This window comes from Canis lupus, chromosome 30 (genome assembly GCF_048164855.1).
Source record: "Canis lupus baileyi chromosome 30, mCanLup2.hap1, whole genome shotgun sequence".
Lineage (NCBI taxonomy): Eukaryota > Metazoa > Chordata > Mammalia > Carnivora > Canidae > Canis > Canis lupus.
Window position 1 is genome coordinate 6,217,930 of NC_132867.1, and position 13,249 is coordinate 6,231,178.

A 13,249-nucleotide genomic window follows, 5' to 3' on the forward strand; every position below is an offset into this window, starting at 1 on the left:
ATAATCCAACTAACCAAGAAAGAAATTGTTTGTGTTGTACTGCTATTTTTCATAATTTCACAAACTATTTTCTATGTACATATTAATAAACATGTAGAGAAGTCCTAACATTTTACATGAAAATATATTTTAGAGAAAAAAATAAAATCAGTTCTCATTAAATAAACTATAAGTAAATTTATTCAGGTTGCTTGAATCTACTGGTAAGCCTAAAATCCCACCTGGGATGATTTCAGAAAATCAGAGAATCTCACAGTTAGAAGGTACCATTAAAGGTTATCTGGTCTGACTTCCTTCCCAGCGTTGACTTTCAAATACTGTGCACTGTAAATAGAGGGAAAGAGCTATTCAGCAGTATAAGCTGAAACTGTCCATTAATTTTGAAACTCTAAAGCACTACTTAAAAATTTAAATGAGGAAATTATGTGTTGTGATTCATACTCTGAAACTCATTCTGAACATGAGTCACTCCCCTGTGCCAGCTGAAAGCCAATGGAAGACCCCCAATAGGATATTTTTCCTAAAGTGCAACCAGTATTAAACTTCCCATGGTATCAAATTGGGAAATGATTTTGAAGTTCCAGTCCTTAATAAAAACTGGAAACAATATAAGACATATCCATTGTTCCATTTAGGGCATACCTTTGAAAGGTAATTCAAGTCAAGATAATCTAACAGCCATCTATTAAACATGCCCTATAAATTCCAGGGATGATGTTGCTCTGGAACAAACAGTGTGATTCCTACAAGATCTTTTAGAAAAGGAAACAAATATGTAAAGAAGTAACTCCAAAGAAACTGAATGTAAAACTAGGTTTTGTCATTAGCAGTGGGATTACACCTTAGAAAAATTATTTCACCAGCTGAACAAAGTTGGTTGGAAGTCTGGACCAAGAGAGGAAAGTGGTCCTTCCAGGCAGCTGCATCATTGCACAGGTAGGGAGAACAGAGGGGTCATGGTGTTGAAGGAAGGAGAGCTTTTGCTTGCTCTGCTATAGAGCTGGGTTAGATAATACCTGTTCTGTTGGTGTAATCTATCCACCTCTACTCACACAATCTGTGTGAACGGCTTTTATGCTTACTCCATTTTTCCTAAAATAATTAGACTCAGTGGTAGATGGAGCAAGGAAGAGGTGGGCATCAGATTCCATTTCTCAGAGATTAACTTGCTAGAATCCTCAGGTGACACACTTTACAGGCTATGGAACACTTAAAGGATACGTTCCTATGCAGGCAGGCACTTACAGCATACACTGGAGCTGGCAATGCAGCTATGACTACTCCTCCTTAAAACCTCATAAAACCTCCTCTTCAAAGAGATTTATGAATAATGTGAACTAAATAATTCATGGGATTGCAGATGCCAGTCCAAATAGCCTCTTCTTTTTTCAAGGTTTCAGTTGGTAGAACTGTGATCAAAAGCCTTCATCAGTCATGATAGTCGCATTTGTCCTCACTCCAAACAAACCGTATTTGCATGTGAATGTTTTTCATTGAAATGAGATATATAATATGCCAGCCAAGGCCCAACTAAAAGGCATTTTATGCCATTTAAATTCAGTCAAATTAAAGGCTGAATGCAACCTAAAAGGTCTACTCTCAGAACAGTAATTTGACACATCATAAATAAGAACCATTTTTTGTTAGCGTAGGTTCAGCACTTGTCAGGAAATTGTACACAGCCATATTAACAAAGTGCCGCCTCTTAGGGAGAAATAAACTATAAGAAAAACCTTGTATGTAAAGCAGCAAAACACACAAAGAGTGTAATATAGTGTCATTGGTTCAAAGTTGACATTTTTCACTGACATTTACAGAAGAGGAGAGAGAATTTTAACCTGCTTGAATGCCAAAAGAAATTGTCAAAAACAATTTCTTTGGTTCAAATTTAAACTAAAAAATATGTTTCGGAACAGGTGAAAATATTGATTGCCATTTAGTTCAGAACAAGTGGCTGTCACTCATCAACTTAATTCTTGGTCTTGGATAGTGAGAACTGGAGTCATTGGTGGAGATTATAAACTAAAAAAGACAAAATTGAGTTTAAAAATATCACATGTTTGGCAATGTTATAATACTCTTTGAAAGGCCTCAACCATGTGGAGACCAAATTTTTTACTAAAGCTTATGAATGGGTGTTATAACTTATTTTCTAGATCTCATTGACTAAAATAAATATCATTGGGTAACACGTATTGAAAGATTGTTTTAGATAGACTGTTTTAGATGAAAATTGATAATGGCAAGAGGCAAAAGGCTAGAATCCAAAGGCCAGAAAGAACGGTAGTAGAACACTACACAAGAATTCTAATGATTTAAATTGTCCCACACAGTCAACCTTATTTTTCTATTTCTTTACATGCAGCCTGTGTGTTTGTTGGGCCAATCCATATACTCAATCTTATTCTGAAAATACTAAGTCTATTTATTTGCGTCCTCAATAATATTAAGAAAAACAGCAAAGATTGTACTTTCACCCTGAATTGTCATTATGGCTGTAAAAGTTAATTTTTATCTTTGTATTTCTATCTTTCTATGTACTAAAGACATTTGAGATATTTGTAGAAGAAAATGTATGACGCCCCAGGTAGTGTACAGGAAATTTGTAGACATCAGATATCAGCACCCAACCTCTGCTCACATCTTCAAATATCTGAAATTCTAAAAGCAGAAAATAACTATAATCTCATTCTCCTACTCTACCTGATTATGGTGATTCTTATGCTATATGTCACATGAGTGGGGAATATTGACAAGAAAGAGGAAAATCTAGATTACTGATATTTTAGTTCTAATTCTTTTTAAGTGCATGAAGCTTAGAAAACTTAAAATAAGAATGAAGGAAACCTTATTCTTTAAAAGGCAAACCATACTGATAAATTGTTTTAAAAATACTAAGTAAGCTAAAGTAAGTTGTACTTTTGCTTTAGAAGAATTGTGGGAAAGTACAGATGTTTAGGTATCTCCAAGAGATAAAAATATGGTGTTTTTATATAACTACATAATGTTAAATTCATCTGTATAATCTCAAAATGTGGCTTCCTGTTTTCTGTGTATATGAACTTTAGCCTAGATGTTATTCCTCAGGTAAAATAATTAGGTAAGAAAGATATTAATTAACAGTGATGCAGATATATAATAAGGATAATGACTTTCACCTTCATGGAAATACCATAACTACATCAACTATACTTTTCAATTATTATTTTACAATAAAACTATGTAATGACATAGTTTTCCTGGAGAAGAGAAAAATGGTACTCTAAAGGAGGCAATGTATAAAATCTAAGATAATTCACTGGACACATTAATTCTAAATCACAGCTACCAAGAATTAGCAATTCCACAAAGTCTTTAAATTGTCATCTTGTTGTCTTAGGGGTAAATATCTAGTAAAGAATCATATAGTAATTATATATTCATATAAAGTATATAAATAAACCTGTAAATTATATAAAATATACCTGTACTTGTATAAGTATACATTCAAATATATATACATAATTATAACTGTGACATTTTATAAATGAATACCCCCTAGGATGTATTGGATATGACAATTATCTAAACCACTTTTACAGGAACACCAAAGTGGCTCAGTGATTAAAGCATTTGCCTTAGGTTCAGGGCGTGATCCTGGAGTCCCAGGGTTCAGTCCCACACTGCCTCTCTCCCTCTCTCTCTGTCTCTCATGAATAAATACATAAAATTCAAAAAAAAAAAAAATAAACCACTTTAACTTTGTTCTGACTTAACAAATAATATATAAATTTTAATACGTTTCAACTTTTCATCATGACAATGAAAGAGAAATAAGCGAGGATTTTTTGTGATGACCTAGATTTTCTTCTCTCCCTATACCAACTTGTGAATTGCTGATTCAGATATTGAGAAATGTATATATTTTTCATATTTCAGTAATAGATGTCATCAATTCTGAAGCCCGTGCATCCATATGTAAATACTCATTGTAAACAAGTCAATATAAGGAATATCTAATCTGCGAGGGAAATTAGGACAATTCTGATGCAAAGGTACTGCCTTTATAGGAAAACTACAAGGAATGGCTTGTGGCAGAAAAACACAATATATCAGTGGGAATGTGAATACTAATGAGAGAAAACCAAGGGATAAGGATATGGCAACGTATATTGAAAGCAGACACTGATGAGGGCAGATGTAGAAAAATGATTATCAACTTTAGACCCCTAGAGCAACATGAATGAAATCACATCCTTGTGTTCTGGGAAATAAAACAGGCAACTTGGATAGAAATAAAGAGAGGCTTTAATTATCTAAAAGAAAATTGGGAGCAACCCATGATAATACTGAAGTGGGGTTATTACAGAATACAATGTAGAGTTAATTCAGAAATCAGTTTGTTCAAAAACATCAACAGCTGGGTTTAATAATAGACACAATGAATCAGAAATGAATAAAACCTTGAAGTAGAAGATTATCTGAGCAACTCTAATCATATTATTAGATTTACTAAGGAAAAAAATGACAAAGGATCTATAAAAGGACCTTATTTGTGTGAATATAGTTCTAAACAACATTTTTTAAGACATAAATCTGAGGTCATACTAATTATACATATTTCATGGACACTTCTAGATTTTTATGACACAATGAGCAAATTATATGAGAAGGGATTCACTATAAATAACCAAAATAAAATCTGAGGGAAAAATCCATATGTAATGATAGAATACATTTTTCAGGGTTAAATTAGATTCTTTTTTCTTAGACTTTTCAAATGTGAAGTTTGAGGGGTTAGGGACTAGACTTCTCATACTGTTAAATATCTAATGAACTAAGACTGTAAATGGCAGGAGATTCTGTAGAACAAGATCTAGTTAAATATCTCAACATGTGGAGTTTAAGAAGTCATATAACGAAAGGCTCAGAGCCGATAATCGGAGCTGACCCCTTGTATACGGAGACAAATTGAGGAATCATCATGGAAAGAATGGAAATGTGAAAATTAAATTTTTGCAAGATGATCAATTGTATTTATTTATTTATTTATTATTTATTTATTTATTTATCTTAAAAGATTTATTTATTGGAGAGAGAGAGGATGCACACAGGTGGAGGTGAGAGGCAGGGGGAGAGAGAAAGTCAGCAGACTTTGTGCTGAGTATGGAACCACCCAGGTGCCCCACCAATGTTTTAAAATTAAAATTGCTTATGTAGCATCTTTTGTCCTGTTCGTGTAGCACATTTACTTACTAGAAGTATTTAACACCAGGTTTAGAATACCAGCCCTCATCACTTACTGATGTGAACTTGAGGAGGACATGCTGTGTCTCTGTGCCTTAAATTCCTCATCTCTAATATGGGATGATAACAATACCTGATTCATAGGATTATAATACAAATATAAATGAATCTATATTTATATAAAGCACACAGAACAGAGTCTGGCACACAGTAAGGGCACAGAAACTATGCTATCTTTATTGTAGTCTTTATGACCTCATATGGAAGTGGCATCCTTTTATTGGCAGCTTTGTCTTCTCTGCTCACTATCAGGAACCCATTTCCTCATACAGAGCTCAGCATTTGGTAGGCACTCAAGAAGTTTCCTGAATAATAAAGATAGATACCTGCTATGTATCAAGCATTGCACTTAACTCTAAAGAAACAAAAGATGAAAATAAGAGCTTGCCAATTTTTGACTGTACAATGATGTACAGTATGATGTACAGGTTTGTATGTCCCCTGTCCTTTTGTATCAGCTTAGAGAACACTAAAATAAAAGCACACCTAAGTACTCTAGATAAGTTGATATAAAATAGTTTAGGCACCTTTCTAATTTATCTAATAGTGACTTATTTTATTTTGTGGGGAAAAAAATTCCCCAAGCATAAAGTAGGTAAGGGACCAGTGATATAAACTTTAACTTTGCAATTAGAGTAGAAAAGGAAAAAGAAAAAAAAAAAAAAAGAGTAGTGTAAATATATCACTTAACAGCCATACAAATAGATCTTGTATTTAATATTTAAATTTGCTTGACTCCCACCTCCAACTTACCTCTCATCTGAAGAAAAGAATATGACACTTTCCCCAAATGAAATCCCCACCCTACTCATATTTGTTATTGATATATATCAATATATACATCAATCATTTTCTCCTTCATCATACTTACTATGTAATATAAGTGCCCTGCTTTAAAAAAAAGATTAGCCAGATTCTTTCAGAAATGTGTGCTTGGATAACTAAGAGATTGTGACCAGAGCCAAACTGAAACATCTGACATGGTACATAGTTGAAGCCAAACTAGAAATAGAATGGAAAATGAACTAGAAAGGGAAAAGATGTAGATGACAAAGTGTCTTAGATATGCCTTGTGTCCCTCCTTTCAGGGCCATAGCTTGCACTGCTTCCTGAATTTCCATTTGGTAAACCAATTTCTGAAAAGCAATGCGAGTATTATGTGTATGTGTGTGTGTGTGTGTTATATATATATATATATATATATATATATAATTTTTTTAGTACTATATATAACCCAGGAATGAACAACGTGTGCCAGAATACACACATAAAATGTAAGGAAAGAGGGACACCTGAGTGACTCAGTCAATTAAGCATCCAATTTGATTTCAGCTCAGCTCATGATCTTAGGGTGGTAAGATCCAGTCCATTCAGGGGCTCTGCTCTGAGAGTAGAACCTGCGTAAGATTCTCTCTCTTCCTCTCCCTCTGCTCCCCCAACCACAATGGCTCATGCATGTGCACACTCTTTCTCTCTCTCTCTCTCAAAAAATGTTTAAACAATAAATAAAAAGGAAATGTAAGGGAAGAAAACACCCACCATACACAAGGTGGATGTACACTCTTATGTAGTACTGACTCATCTAAGGTTCAGTTTTGATGAGTGGATCTTCTAGGATTCAAGCTTTATTAAAAACAAGATGACTCATTTAAAAAAAAAAGATTAAAGATCCTGCATTAATTATTCTGGACAGGACTGACAAGTAGAGCAGTTCTTAAAAAGCAGACATAGGGAATGCCTGGGTAGCTTAGCAGTTGAGCACTTGCCTTTGGTCCAGGGTATGATCCTGGAGTTCTGGGATTGAGTCCCACATTGGGCTCCCTGCATAGAGCCCACTTGTCTCTCGCCTATGTATCTGCCTCTCTCTCTGTGTGTGTCTCTCATGAATAAATAAATAAAATCTAAAAAAAAAAAAAAAAAAAAGCAGACTTAGAGGGTGTCCAGGAAAACCTACATAGAATTTTGAATGACAATGTTCTTACTATATTGCATAGTGTAAGACTGCATTGAGGTGAGAGATAGGGAGTCTAGGTTGTCCATGTTCTGCTGCATATGAATAGGGACAGATTTTGAAAAAATCTTTGAGTCTTGTAAAGCTTATTTATTATTACTCAATGCTTCTTTTCAAACATATAAATCCTTATCTTTTATTTCAGTCAGCTCTTTCTCTTTACTGTGTAGGCCCATTATAGCTAGATTTTATGTGTAATTGGCAGTAAAACGCCTCAGGAACTGAGGATCAGAGTTTTGAGTTCAGAATTCTCAAACTCTCCAATGTCTTTCATACCACTCCTTAAGTAGGAGCCTACCTCACCTACAGATGTGGTACTTCACCTCATTTGAAAACAGGAAAAACTTTAAAACAAATAAACAAAACCAAACAAAGCAAAAATGAAAACATAAAAAACGTTGATAGTTATTTGTCCTTGTTTTGATAAACTGATTATTCTCCTAATATGAATAGACTTTTGACATTTTGTTATATATACTAGTTGTGTACTTATCACTCCTTTATATCTAAGCAGTGGAACACTGATCTCATTAAAAGAATATTAATCATCAAGAAGCAGGGTGGAGAAAAGGCTAGAATAGTCAGAGAAGTCCTGAATTTTCACTTTTCTTAAGGCTAATCCTGTACATCATCTGAATGATATTTAGCTCTTTGGAATTCGAGGAAAGTTCTCCCTGACAAAAGTTTCTTATCTCCTCCCTTCCGCCTTTTTGTTGACTTAAATAAAAACTGCATCTCATTTTTGGCAACAGAGAAGGAGGAATAAGATTAGTACCAGTAAGTAAAATCCCTCTAGCCCAAAATTTGAGTCAGAAGTATCAATATAAAGACAATGTATTTTGTCTTAAAAATAGATTTGTGTGTATTTATGTGTTTATGTGTGTGTGTGTGCATTTATTTGTGTATGTGTGTATTGCCGCTGAAAAGACCCAGGAACAATGGAAATCTAGGGGCAATGAGTATCCCTAGTACTATAAGTTAGGTTTCTAAATACATTTTAATTAAAAGAAAATAGGATTTATTGAATAAATAGCTTTTAGGGAGCAAAAAATGTACAGTCCAGAAAGGTAGAAAGCCATAAACGTCTGCTGATTTTAGTCAAAAGAACTGAAGAGGCACTCACTGGTCAAATATGGGAGGTTTTGAATAATTACCCTAGTGATTAAGACATGTCAAATATGCTTAAATTTAGGAACACACACTGATCCTCAAAACAAAGAAGCAAAAACATAAACAAACTTCTTTGTTAATTCTTGGAAGATGCCAGGAAACCAACTAGTTATTTTTAAGATCGTCAAAAACAAAAAAGGAATCAAGTGTTTATCCTATCTTTCTTATATGAACAGTACTTCAGGGATATAAATCAGTGGTGAAATTAAATTTCTCTTTATAGAAGTATTTAAGCTCATGGATAAAGAGGAAATGATAGAATTAGAATATCACAGTTTGCTCCCAAAACAAACCAACAATAATCTAGGTGTTGAAAAGATGAAACGTGATTGACCATGAGTTCATAATTGTTTTAAACAGGTCATGAAAATATGGGGATGTGTATTTGATACAATATTAATAATTTTTAATCCTTTGGTTGTGGAACAGATAAAAATAAAGTGAGTATGATCGAGTCTGAACAAGAATAGCCTAATAGAAGGAGTCAGCAGTACAAAGATGAGAAAAGAAAGGGGGAAAGGAAAAACGGAATGGTGCAGAGTAAATTAGCTTCATTTCTGACTGTAACCCAGAGTTGCTAGCAGCTTTGGCATGCAGGGGACTGGGGGGGAGGGTCTATGGAAATAGGAGAAAAACAATGAAAATATAAGGTAAGCAGTGGCTGAGAGGCTGGAGAGGAATTTCGAGTATAAAAGCACATTTGCTAAAGTGGCAGGCATCACATCCAAAACAAAGTAAGCATTGGCCAGGATTCTTTTCTTTCCCCAGCAACAGCTATACCAAATGAGAGATGTAAAAATATGTATCTGGTCTTGTACAGCAAACTAATTCACACAGATGAAAGAGGTGTGAGGGTGACAACATACAAAGAAAAAAGAAGGAACAAATGAAAGTAGAGGGCACCTCTATCCAAAACTTCACGATGGATCCTGGGAGAATTGACCAGTTTAGGACCTGATATGCAGGGATCTTTAAGAGAAATGACTGGAAATCAGATGAATATGTGGGAGTCATAAAATGATGGCACAGAATAGAATGCTGGAAATGTGTGGGTATGGGGGCTTATAAACACGGCCGCAAACTCTTTGACACTCTTCCCATTGAGAGGTGGATCTGTGCCCTAATTCTCTGAATCTGGGCAAATGTGTGGCCACTTTGCCTAATGGAACACAGCAGGGGAGAAGTCACATGACTTCAGAGGCCAGAAAGGCAATGTATCTTCCATCTTGGTCTCTAGAAAACTTGCTCTTGGAAGCCTGAACCTTCACATGAGTCTGACTCCCTGAGGACACATATGCAACAGAGGCCAGTGACACCAGATATGTCTGCTGAGAGCAAAACTTCCTTGGATTGTCTTGCAGATCAGCTCCTCTACCAGCTGAACATCAGTGACTGATCTCCATGGATGCCATAAAACAGAATTCCCCATTAGTGACCTGTCTAAATTCTTGATCTTCATAATCATGAGCCATAATCAAGTGGCTATTGCTTTAAGCCACTAAGTTTTATAGTAGATAACTAGGCTAGGAGATTCCCAAGGTATGATCGGTGAGAATGATGAGTCGAATATGTTTATAGTTGATCTTACTTTGAGTTGTCATTGAATCAGTAAAAAAGCAATGCAAAAACTCAAATAATTGGGTAGATGCAGCCCTCCTCGTCTCCCCAGTCCCCGAGCAAATCATGCATGCTAAGTTCAGTGACTACTGTAGAATGGAGGACACAAAGAAATAATGGTCTGCCTGTTTTTTCCTCTTATATAAGTTTTAAATATAATATTTTAGCTATCCAAAATTATGTACACACACATCTGTTATAAACTACTATATAGTGAATAAGAGGAATACACTGGCAAGTCAAGAAATAGAATATAACTGCAAATTTGCATCTACCCATGTGTTTCTAACCAATTCAATGTCCTATTCTCCCTGCTTTTCACACTGTTAGGGAAAGGAAAGGCCATGTTGATATCTACCTACTGCCATATAAACAAGTAATTGCTCTACTACACCACGGATTATGCAGTTTATCATCCTCACTAAAGAAGTAAAGAGACACCACAAAAACATAATTATTCTTTCTTTATCTTTATTCACGGCAAAAATAGGTCATTTGTTTTACCATTGAGAAGATCTTAAGCATATGTGCAATTAAATTAGGGGAATATTGGAATTGGGTTACTTTGATTATATTGTATGTCTACCTCAGCTGGGATAACCGGCATTTTTTCAGGATTCCCAGCCGCACAGTCATTGTGAGGTTATCTAGCTGCATGTGATTTTATACGTCTACCTGTTAAATCACATATACAAATGCAATATCTAGCATTTGGGAACATTATGTGGATTCATGACAGTCCCAAGGGGATTATGGATCTAGAAAACGATGAATGAATTACAAGAAGCAAAATATATTGCTTTCATCTATGACAGATATAATCTAGCTGCAATATCATTCCTATTATGGGCAGAGTAGCTAACTGGAACTTCCTCATACCTGCAATCAGAAACTTAGACAATGAATTGGGATTGTGGCAATATATAGAGCTCTCTCAAGTTTAATTAGTGTTTTGAACCTCTAGCTTGTATTATAGTCACAAAGATGTTAATTATATTGCTCTGTTTTTGAAAATATTTCACAAAGATAAGACCCTATAGCTCCAAATCTATCTCTTAAATTTTTAAAATGAGGTGAAACATTTTTCATGCATCATCTAGATTTTATAGGCCACCCTGGTGGCCTGGTACATATGTGACCCTATGATTCCATACAGACATGCTCAAGATATTGTAATACTTGTCAATAATACCTTAGGAGAATGGCACACTTATAATAAACCGAAAGACAACTTCAAGAGTAAATATATTTGACTTCTAATAAATATCAAGAGGCAAAAGAATGCCTGGACCCACAAACAAAAGTATTTCATGCATAAATATCAATTACTAGGAACTTCAATACTAAAAAGAGGGAGAATTATATGTTTCTATTATGTTGTCATAAAACATACCTAAAACAAAAAGCACCTATATGTGCCATACTGTTTTTGAAAATAAAATTGTTTTATGACTTGAAGTCAATTTACTAAACATATATAATCCATTTCCTACTATTATTCCACAGAAACAAGGAGGATATTTGAAAAATTTAAGTTCACAAAGGAGAACACAATTTATAATGCAATATGGTGTGGAATGGTTATAGGAGAGATAAACCAGCATGGATCAGATCAAAGGTGAGGGGTAATTTATTTCCACTATGGTGGGTGGGAGAACCCCCTTAGAAGGAGTGTTAGAGAGATTAAATTTGAAAGATAAGTAGGATCTCAATAAGCAGAGATGAAGTAGGAGCACACTTCAAACTTCAGTAACAGCACAAAGAAATAGAAATATTTGAACGTAGAGTGTTATACCCCTTCACTTTCAGCTCTTAAAGTAAATGAGGACATTGCAAAGAAGATCAGAGCTAAAAGAGAAAATGAAGGGCCATAAATAAACATTATGTCAGTTAACTGAACTGTATTTAGCAGGTGCTAGAATCTTTATTTATTACAATTCTTTTTTATTGAGTAAAGACTTTGTACCCTAAGATAGTAAGTTTGCCATGAGTATATAGTAAAAAGAAAATTAGACCAATTAAGAGGGCTTTATAATAGTTTAGGCAAGGTATGATGGAAGCCTGAAAAAAATCTAGCAAGAAAAATTTAAACAAGGATGCAAAATGTTTCTATATCATGAAGAGAAAAATATTGTTTGGGCTCATTTAATTTGTAGTGTATGTTTTTCCCAAAAATATATGCTATAGACTTCAAAACAAAGAAATGGCAACAAAAGGGGAATGAATCATGAAACAAGAGTGTTTACTAATATTATTATTATTCACAATATAAAAGTTTAGAATTTTATATAAAAGACATAGAAATAAAAAGAGATAGAGAAAGTGATACAGATAGAGAACCCAGCATCAAAACTAAGATTACAATCCTGACCTAAGAAAACTCTTTAACTTCCTATTATACCCTTTATATAGTCTTCTTGACTCTACAATGGCAGGACAAATAACATATACATACATAGCTTCTAATATTTTTTTATCAGCTGAAGTGAAACATTAATACAAAAAAGATAGAAACTTGCAAATAAATGTAATAACAAAGAATATAACTCTCTTACTATATCTTTTCACATTCATTGGTATGAAACAATAAATATTTGTCATAGTTGGTAATTTTTGAGGGGAGGTTGGGCTACTATAATCAGGTACTAAATTCTGGGAATAAAGCAATATTCAAAAAACAAAAGCACTAGACTTCAGGGGCCTACATCCTGAACAAGAAGCTCAAGGAGAGGGACAATTTTCACTTTAGGATAAATTTGTTCTCATCCCGTGTCACTCAGGATGTGTACAATTGAAATAAGTGGGGAAAAGATTACACACTCCACTGCCTTAGTGAGGACGGAAGTCATGCCACTCATTTTTGGATTCCCAGGGCCTACTAAGTGCCTGGAACACAGTAGGTGCTTAATAAATATTCAATTAAATGAACAAATGAAGAAATGCATATGTAAAATTAAAAATTAAAATTAATTAGTATGTTAGTGCCTCTTGATAATTTATATCAAATATTGAAAAATATACACACTATATTAGTCTACTAGGACTGCCATGACAAAATACCACAAACAGGATGGTTGAAACAATGTACATTTATTTTCTCATGGTTCTGGAAACTAGAAGTCTTAAATCAAGTTATTGTCAGGACTGGCTTCTCCTGAGTCTCCT

At 34.3% G+C, this 13,249-nt stretch overlaps 1 protein-coding gene across 4 annotated transcripts in view; it reads right to left on the bottom strand.

Annotated features, from left to right (window-relative positions):
• The window catches only part of CADM2 (cell adhesion molecule 2), a 1,061,838-nt gene that overhangs the window by 336,635 nt on the left and 711,954 nt on the right, over positions 1-13,249 (bottom strand). The window lies entirely within an intron of this gene.